Source organism: Mustela nivalis, assembly GCF_964662115.1.
Source record: "Mustela nivalis genome assembly, chromosome: 16".
Classification (NCBI taxonomy): Eukaryota; Metazoa; Chordata; class Mammalia; order Carnivora; family Mustelidae; genus Mustela; species Mustela nivalis.
The window spans coordinates 30,736,914-30,746,521 of NC_139035.1; positions in this window are offsets into that span (position 1 = coordinate 30,736,914).

Here is a 9,608-nt window from a genome sequence, read left to right on the forward strand (position 1 = left end):
CCACTTTGATTTCCTCCCAGGAGCTGCACATTCAGTTCACCAGTGACATATTTTTACTAGGCTTTGGCTGGTATCCTAACTACATATTAGTTCTTTCCAGGCCACATGGAAAATGGTGGTATTGGCCCATTTTAATTAACTCCAGATAGTCTTCTCTATTTGGAGCACTGAGCAATTGATAGCCCTTCAGAGGGCCCCCCGATTATGAGAGAAGCATTCCCAGTTTCCAGGGCTGGGCCATTCAGAATCAGTTTTAAACAATGATGTTCCTGAGTGTCCAATTTTATATGTGGTGTCCACGTCCTTTTAGCAGCAAGGGAGTTTTTTTTTTAAGGGCTTCTATAAACGACATCTTCATTTTTACTATTTACTAGCTGGGCCGTGTACTACGCTCATGTCAGCATCAGAGACCAGATCCTAACAAAGTCAAACTCTGCAGTTTCCCTTCAGAGGAGAGAGGACCTCTCCCCTCTCTCTCAAGGGCATCCCCCTGTTTGCTGGCTCCACAGCGCCCCTACGATCTATTCTCACACATTTGAAAATATTTCATAAAAGCATCTGAGATTCATTCACATTAAGGTGTAAACAACGGACAACAGCTGAGCGCACCACTCTTCTCTGGTCGACACCCACGGACAGGAAACTCAGCGCAAACCCAAACATGGCCACATTTTTCCAAACCCAGGAAAGAAGTGCCATGTATGTATCAAGCTTTTCTTTTCACGATGTTTCTTACTTACAAAAGGTAGTAAAGGGTTAGAGGGACGAATACCATAAACCGACAGACTGCAAAAATATGCCATTTTTGGCATCATAATTTTATGTGATATGAGGAATGAGAGTACTTTATTTGAATATTTTGATTGGTCATAAGATTTGTCCGGCTCACTTTACTCAGAATTTACTTACTGAGCCATGGAAATGTATACCTTCAGTCCCCTGGGAGGTCCCGGACCCTCCACGGCCCCTAAGAGCTGCAGGGTGGGGGCTGGGCACCTTTCTAGCCTTTTCTCTGTCAGGCCCTGGGTGCAGGCTGCTCTCGGGCGCAGGGAGTTCTCATCTCACCTCACCCAAGGACACACCCTTCCCAGGTTGACCCACATCCCTCTTTGTCCTCTGAAGGGAATACTAGCAAACAGGATCCAGCTGCATTCACGTGGTAAGACTCACAGCCAAGCATAGAAGGGTTGGGGGTTGTGCGTCTGGAGGGCTCACCTGGTGGGGAATCTGACTCTTGATCTCGGGATCGTGAGTTTGAGGCCCCCATTGCGTGAACAGAATGGTGCATACGGACACAGCACAAGAAGATTGAAAATCAGACCATGGGAAAAGATCATGCAAACATTCATGAGAAGGAAGCTGGCAAAACCATATTAATAATGGACAAAATAAACTTTAGGGCAAAAAGCATCATTACAGAGAAAAGGGGGTCATCTTGTAATGAGGAAGGTTCAAATCATGAGAATATTCAAAGGAGAGGAGATATCCATGCATTTTTTTGGCTTGAATATTTTCAATCAAAGGGCAGAAAAATATCATTTTCATTGGAAATACTTTAGTGCATGTAATGCATAAAGACGTGACAAATATAGTTATATGAAAACTACAATCTCTTATACTCAACAAAATTAATAATTTCTTAATATCATATAATACCCATTTTTAAGAAAAGATTGTATTTATTTGAGAGAGAGAGAGAGAGAGAGCGCGTGCACACAAGCGGGGGGAGGGGCAGAGGGAGAGGGGAAGCAGACTCTCCAAAGAGCTGGGAGCCCGATGTGGGGCTCAATCCCAGGGCCCTGGGATATGACCTGAGCTGAAGGCAGATGCTTCACTGACTGAGCCACCCAGGCGACCCACCCAATTTTTAAAATTTAAATTCCAGTATGGTTAATATACAGTATAATATTAGTTTCAGGTGTACATGTAGTAATTCATCACTTCCACACATCACCCTGTGCTCCTCAGGACAGGTGCACTCCTTAATCCCCATTGCCTGTTCCACCCATCCCCCGCCACCTTCCCTCTGGTGACTGTCAGTTCTCTGTAATTAAGAGTGTGTTTCTTGGTTTGCCTCTCCTTCCCCAGCCCATGCTTGTTTGTGTTTTATTTCTTCAATTCCACATATGAGGGAAACCATATGGTATTCGTCTTTCTCTGATTTATTTCGCCCAGCATCATACTCTCGTAGCTCCACCCATGTTGTTGCAAATGGCATGTAATACCCATCTTATGTTCATTTTCTCCAAGTTGTCTCCAAAATGTCCCAGTTTGTTCAAATTGGATCCAAAGAAGATCCAAACATCCAAAGATTTTATTTATTTATTTGACACAGAGAGATAGGTGAGAGAGGGAACATAAGCAGGGGGAGTGGGAGAGGGAGAAGCAGGCTTCCCGCTGAGCAGGGAGCCGGATGCGGGGCTCAATCCCAGGACCCTGGGATCATGACCTGAGCCGAAGACAGATGCTTAATGACTGAGTCACCCAGGTACCCCTGTATTTGATTTTTTAAAAAGATTTTATTTTTAGGCAATCTTTATACCCAACGTGGGGCTCGAACTCACAACCCTGAGATCAAGAGTTGCACGCTCACCAACTGAGCCAGCCAGGAGCCCCAGCATAGTACTTGATTACTAGGTTTCTTAACTATGTTTAGATCTCTAACAGCCTTGTCCTCACCCCCTTTCCCCCCACGACATTGATTCGTCTATCATTTGTACTGTAGAATTTCCACATTTGGAAGCCGGCTCACGGTGTCATTGAACTTGTGTCTCTAGCCCAGTGGCTTGACTGGGGGAGGTTTTGCCTCCCAGGGAACATCTGGGAATGTCGGGGCATTTTCAGTTGCCATGACTACACAATGCTCTTGGCATTAAGTAAGGGAGGGCGGGGCTTGAGATTCATTTAAACATCCTGTGATACACAGAACAGGGCTCTAGGGGGCAGCAGAGACCACCAGCTGCCTCGGCCAGCCCCCCCATGGCTCTGGTACCTTCCAGGACGGATCCCTCACTCCAGAACATTGTTGCTTGCAGCTGGCAGTTCAGCCAGCTGGAACCTCAGCAGGTGTAAGAGGCCACATGCCGTTCACAGATGCAGGGAGGAGCAGGGGCTGTCCCTGGTGTCTCTGGCCCTTGTTCTCTGGGGCTGAAAGAAAAGCGTCTCACTGCCAGACTAGCAGCGGGAGTCCAGCAGCCGTGTGGGGACTCTGTCGAGAAAGCAGCCTCTCCCAGTTCAACCCTCCAGGTGCATTCCCCACATTCGCAAGTGATCCTTCACCTCTTTAAACCCAGCAATCGCACTACTGGGTATTTGCCCCAAAGATACGAATGTAGTGATCTGAAGGGGCACTTGCACCCCAATGATTATAGCAACAATGTCCACAATAGCCAAACTATGGAATAATCCCAGATGTCTCTGGACAGATGAATGGATAAAGAAGATGTGGTGTATGTACAATGGAATAGTACTCAGCCATCAAAAAGAATGAAATCTTGCCATTTGCAATGACGTGGATGGAACTGGTAAGTCAACCAGAGAAAGACAATTATTATGTGATTTCACTCATGTGTGGAATTTAAGAAACTAAACAGATGAACATAGGGGAAAGGAAGGAAAAATAAAATAAGACAAAATCAGAGAGGGAGATAAAACCACAAGAGACCTTGTAACACTAGCGCACAAACTGAGTATTGCTGGAGGGGAAGGGTGTGGTGGGGATAGGGTAATCAGGTGATGGACATTAAGGAGGGTATGGGTGTAATGAGCTCTGGGCGTTCTATGCAACCGATGAATCACTAAATTCCATCCCTGAAACTAACACCATATATCAAATGGACTGACTTGAAAAAAGTGTCAGTATACCATCTTAGAAGAACACATGGGCTTTTAGGCAGGATGGACCTAGGTTCAAATCCTCTTCTGCTACTTAGGAGCCAAGCGAGGCAGCTGCCTTTCCTCCTCTGGGACACATGGTTGGTGACGGCTGGTGTTACACAGGGTCGTTGTTGGGAGAACAGGAAAGGGTGCAAGCAAAGGGCTCAGCAGGAGGCTCGGCCTGTGGTGTGAGGGTGTGTGCGTAACCATGAGGGGGTACGCCTCATTTGCTCCTGGGGGGCTTGGTCCACCTCCAGGACTAATGCTGTGTTCAGTTCAGCAGGAGCCTGTCTCCTCCAGATGAGTGTAGTTGGGTTGAGCACAGACTGCAGCTCTGTGCTGCCACCCCCCACCCCCCGTGTCAGAGGAGCAAAGACCTGTGGGAAAGTAAGTGACTTCTCCAGGTGACTGAGAGGATCGGGCTGAAATCTGGGTATACTCTGGATCTGAGGCTCTTAGGCACCACATCAAAGCTACTATTTCTAGATACTTCCAGGCTTCTCCCAGCCCTTTCTAGTTTGTCTTGGTTTCCGTCATACATGCAAACCTTTTCAGACACTCACACTAGACATAGGAGCCCTGGATACAGGTGCACTTAAATTCCTCTCATTTTACCTATGTGGGGCATGATTGTATTCTGTCTCCTCCTAATCAAAGGGTGCAAGACACAAAGCTCGAGTCTAACTCCTGTGTTTGGTGAGTTATTCATTCAACACACATGCCCTGAGCATGTGTTATGTGTCCAGCGCTGGGCCACAATGAAGGGGTTTGAGAAACGGGGCAGAGACTCAAGGAGGAACAGTGCGGTTCCTGTGCGGGAAGGGTGGATGGAGGGCCACAGCAGAGCAGGGAGGGAGCAGGTGCTCTGGTTCTGGTTAGAGGGGGCTCAGAGAAGCTTTCTCCCTGTTAGTTCTGCCTGAGGAGCACGTGATGGGGGTGTGCTGGAGCCCAGGAGTGAGGGTCCTGGTGCCGCCCCCAGGAGCCCAGAGCGCTCAAAGATCCAAGGCTCTGGGGGCGGGATTCCCAGTGTATGCTACCCCCTCTGCCTGCTGGGGGATTTTGTGTTTGACTGTCACTGTTCAAAGCTGGATTCAAGGTAATTCTTTTTTTTTTTAAGATTTTATTTATTTATTTGATAGACACACAGCAAGAGAGGGAATACGGCAGGAGGAGTGGGAGAGGGAGAAGCAGGGTTCCTGCTGAGTGGGGAGCCTGACATGGGACTCGATCCCACGACCCTGGGAGCATGATCTGAGCTGAAGGTAGACGCTTAAAGACGGAGCCACCCCGGCGCCCCTAAAGATAATTCTTGATTCATGACATGCTCTCATCATTAGTCTGTGCATGGCTCTCTTTAATTATTTAATTATTAATAGTATAATGAACTCCTCTGTGTCCCTTCCCCCGTCCAAGAGCATTATGAAAACTTCAATCTCTGTCCACTTTCCCCCTTGTCCCAGCTCCCCCTCTTGAAGATGGAAAGGCCCTCTGCTCTGAGCTTTGTGCTTATCTTTCCTTTCTGGTGTGTTTGTTTGTGTGTTTATTTTTAAACATTTTATTTATTTATTTTTTAAGATTTTATGTATTTATTTGACAGAGAAAACACAGCAAGAGAGGGAATACAAGCAGGGAGAGTGGGAGAGGGAGAAGCAGGCTTCCCACCAAGCAGGGAGCCCGATGTGGGGCTTGAGCCCACCACTCCGAGGTCAAGTGCTGCCCGCTCCATGGACTGAGCCAGCCAGGCGCTCCTACTGAGTTTTGATTTGTATATTCGGATGTATGTGTTTCCCCTCCACATTCAAAGTTGCCCCACAAAGATGGGAAGGAGCTTTCGGAAACGCAGGTGAGAACCAATACGCACCCCTTGGAGCTGAGCCTGCAGCTTCCTGAGTGTATTTCATAGGAAACCTGTAGACCATGCTTCTTACTGAAGGATCCCTGAGTGATGCTGACCGTTCAAGAAAGCATGTTGTGTTTATGGGTCATTGTGTCACGGAGCACCCTGGAGGGCACAAGTCCCCAGTTAGGGCATGGGCTCCACCGCCAGGGAGCAGCACAGCCTCCCACAGTGAAACACGGGGGTGCGGCCATGCCCCAGCATCCGCATCTGTGGCAACGGTGAGGGGCTCCACACCAGGGGCAGGGCACAGACATCATGCCCCACACAGCCAATCCCATAGCCTGGTCGGCCACAAAGGGCCTGGGCGTCTCCCTCCAAACAGTGATCCAGGTCAGTCAGATTCTCTCCTGGGAGCCTGGGCTGAGTAACAGGAAGGATTATTGGCTAGTTAGCAGTGCGAGCTGCCCTTGACAAGCCCGGAGACAGAGCTGGAGCTGGAGAGGCCTCAGAGTGAGGGACAAAGGCCCCCTGACGACAGCCATGCGAGTGTGCCATCTTGGATGTGACTCTCCTGCCCTGGTCAGGTCTTCCGTTGAGGACAGCCCCTGGCTGACATCGGCCCCGAGAAAAACTCTAAGGCCAGAACTACCCAGCTAAGCTACGCCCGACTTCCTTATGCACAAAAATTGTAAGATTATAAATATTCATTGTTCTAGGTCACTAGGTTTGGGGTAACTCCTTAGCAGCAATAGGCTGCTGATTTGTGTCACATTCTGTGGATGCTCACTAGCTCAGCCGGGTTCTTTAGCTACCTGATGGCCATACCACACATCTCATGTCCTTATGCTGATCTGGGCTCATAGACACCATTTCTTACCTCTGCCCTCCAGATCTCCAACACCTGCACCCCATTCTTGCTCTCAGCTAATGTCCTCAATTCATACTCCTGAGCGTAAATGTTGCAGCCATGAGAAGAGAACATTTCACAGTCCCCTGTCACATCTCACGTGCACGCCTGCAGTGGGCCCTAATGGGGACGGATTGTCTGTGCTCTCAGCTCTAAACAGCCTTCCTCCTCAGCCTCTAGGTTGAGTCTAGTGGGCCTTTTACCCACTCAAGGACATCCCTCATGCAATTGTTTCCTTCTCTCCTTTTCCAGAAGGAAAGAGCATTGACCTGTGTCCAAATGCTACAGGCAGTCGGGTAAGAGGCGGACGAGAAGTGAGCACTGGTTTTGGCGACATCAAACCTCATGGTCATGAGGGCCATCGGCCAGTGGTCTCCCCTGAGCGTCTGACCAAGTGACGAGAAGTGAGGCCGGGTGGGGAGAAGTTGGCTCCATGAGGGTCCCGCGCCTCTGACAGAACGGTGTTGTACTGAGAAAGGGAAGGAGGGGGCGGGGCTGTGGGGGCCGGAAACCCTGACACCTTTTGTGTGCCGAAGGAGGAGGTCCAGTGGGGAGATGGACGATGCACGGCAGCCATGGCCAGGGCAGCGGGGCCTGAGGGCAGGCAGTACGTGACACAGTGACACCCTGACAACAGGAATAAGAACACACAGGAGGCCGCCAGGCGACAGGCTGCTCTCTGAAGGATCACAAGATGAGGTTCAGTGGGCACAACTCCCATCTGCCGTGGTCCCTGGCCACTGCCCTACATGGCCATCACCAGCTCCTGCCTGGTTGTCAGCAGCGGCCTCCTAGCTCCAGAGAAGAGTTCCACACGTGGAGCCCTGCACGCCTTCCACCAGTCCCTCGACGTTGCCCGTGGTAGCTGCTCTGGAATGCCAACACTCCTTCCAGGTGTTGTTTGCTCTGCCTGGTCCCAGGTGCCCTCCTCACGGCTTCCATCAAGCCCCCCAGCCATTTCAAGTCTCTTGTTCTTCAGGATCCAGCTGGAATGCCACCTCCTCCAGGAAGCCTTCCTCATCTCCTATCCCTTCAGAATTGTCACTCCTTTCTCCGAGTGTTGCTCTGTCTTTCCCACACTGGTGTTCCTCATGGGCAGGAACAGTGCTTGTTTGTTCTTTTATCCTTCTGCCTAGTGTCTACTCTGCCCAGCAGCTATGTGGGGCAGAGGCCACTTGAGTCAGTGGACTTCTTCCTATCTCGGGTCAGGGCTCTCTGCTGCAGGCCGTGCAGGTCCTGTTTCATGGCAAGAATGTGGACATGAACATCAGAAAACCCGGGGTCAGCTCTGCCACTTGAGTGACTGTGGGCTAGCCTGACAATCCGGTCTACATGCAGACCTTCTGTGGGTCTCTGATCAGCCGTGGACCTGACATTCTATCCAGCCCAAGGCATTCACAGCTTCACTCTGTCAAAATGGGTCAGTGGGATCTGGGTTGGTTGCTGAGCTTGGCTGGGCCCTTCCTGGGGTGTTGTGAACCCCCAGACCAGGAGAGGGGTGAGCCCACACTCTGGACGCCCCTCCCGCTTGCTCACGCTGGGGCACAGGGTGTGGTCTTCCAGCTCGGGCACTCTTGGGCATGAGGAGATACTCGCTGTCCTGGGCAGGTGGGGTCTGGGGATTCCTTAGAGACTGCCAACGAGCACGTGGATCACAGCGGGTCTTCTCCATCCTACTATTTTCTTTTGAGAAGAAATTCACACACTCTAAAACTCACCAGTTGAAAGTACGCAGTTCTGTGATTCTTGGCACCCTCACTGTGCTGTGGGGCCATCACTGACATCCAGCTCGGAAACACTTCCAGCACCCCAAAGAGAAACCTCATACCTGTTTGTAGTCAATTCCAGTTCCCCTGCCTGGCTAGCCCTTGACAACCAATACCTCCTCTCTATCTCTACAGATTTGCCTATTCTGGGTATTTCTCAAAACGTGAACCTCAGCAGCGCCTGACCTCGGATTCACCCCTTGCCTGCCTTAGAATTCCAAGGTGGGGAGGTTCTGCCAGGAGAAGGGCTTGATTTCACAGCACCTGGATGTAACGAGGGGGGATTCAGGCGGGCAGGTGGAAGGAGGGCGCTCACCCTGCAAAAATCCCTTGTGGAGACAGAAAATCACCAGCTGTGCTCACCGCTATGGAGGAAGGACTTGCTCGCTCCATCAGTCTGCCGGGGGTTTGCCTGGAGGTGCGGGGGGAAGGGGACCTGGGGATAGAAATTCCGCGAGGTCCCCCCCTTCGTCCACAGACATCCCTACCTAAAGGTGTGCCGTCTCCAACCCCTGCATTCGCCAAATATGTGTTCTGTCCCCACTACACTCCGGGGGACTCTCGGGGCTCAAGAGAGACAGTGGCGAGGAGCAGAACACAGAACACAGACAGGTATCTTTGTGGGGGTCAGAGTCTGGTGGGTGCAGGCGCGGCCAGGGCGTTGAAGCTCACTAGAGAGTGTGTCAGAGTGGGTGGGTTGTGGGGGGCGGGGTCCGGAGAGCCTTTTCAGGGTCCCTTGGGGTGGGTGAGCAGAGGGTGCCCCACGTGGAAGCCCACATTCCTGGACCTGGAGCAAAGACAGGAGCAGGGACTGGAGGGAGGAAAGGGCCCGATGCTTAGGGTCTTACGGGCCACATCGCCCCTTCCCTCCGTGTTCTCCTTGGAGCACTGGGCAGCCCCTAGCAGGGGAGCAGCACCGCCAGATTTGTGTTTGAAATGAGCGCTCTGGGTGGAGTCAGACTGCTCCAGTGGGCTTCAGATCTTGGGCCACAGATTCAACACTGGGAATAAGTATTTCCTTCCCATTCCCACACAGAGCAGCTGGATTTCTCCTGGAGACCACGGTGCTCAGGAGAATGCTGTGTAGAAGGAACGGAGCTGTGGTTCTGTGGTTCTGGTTTTAAAGGAGGATGGGGCCACCAGGTGAGACCAGGGGCACGTCCGGGGGCTGGTGAAGTGGGACAGTGGACGCTGGGCTGATGGTAAATCCAGGGAAAGG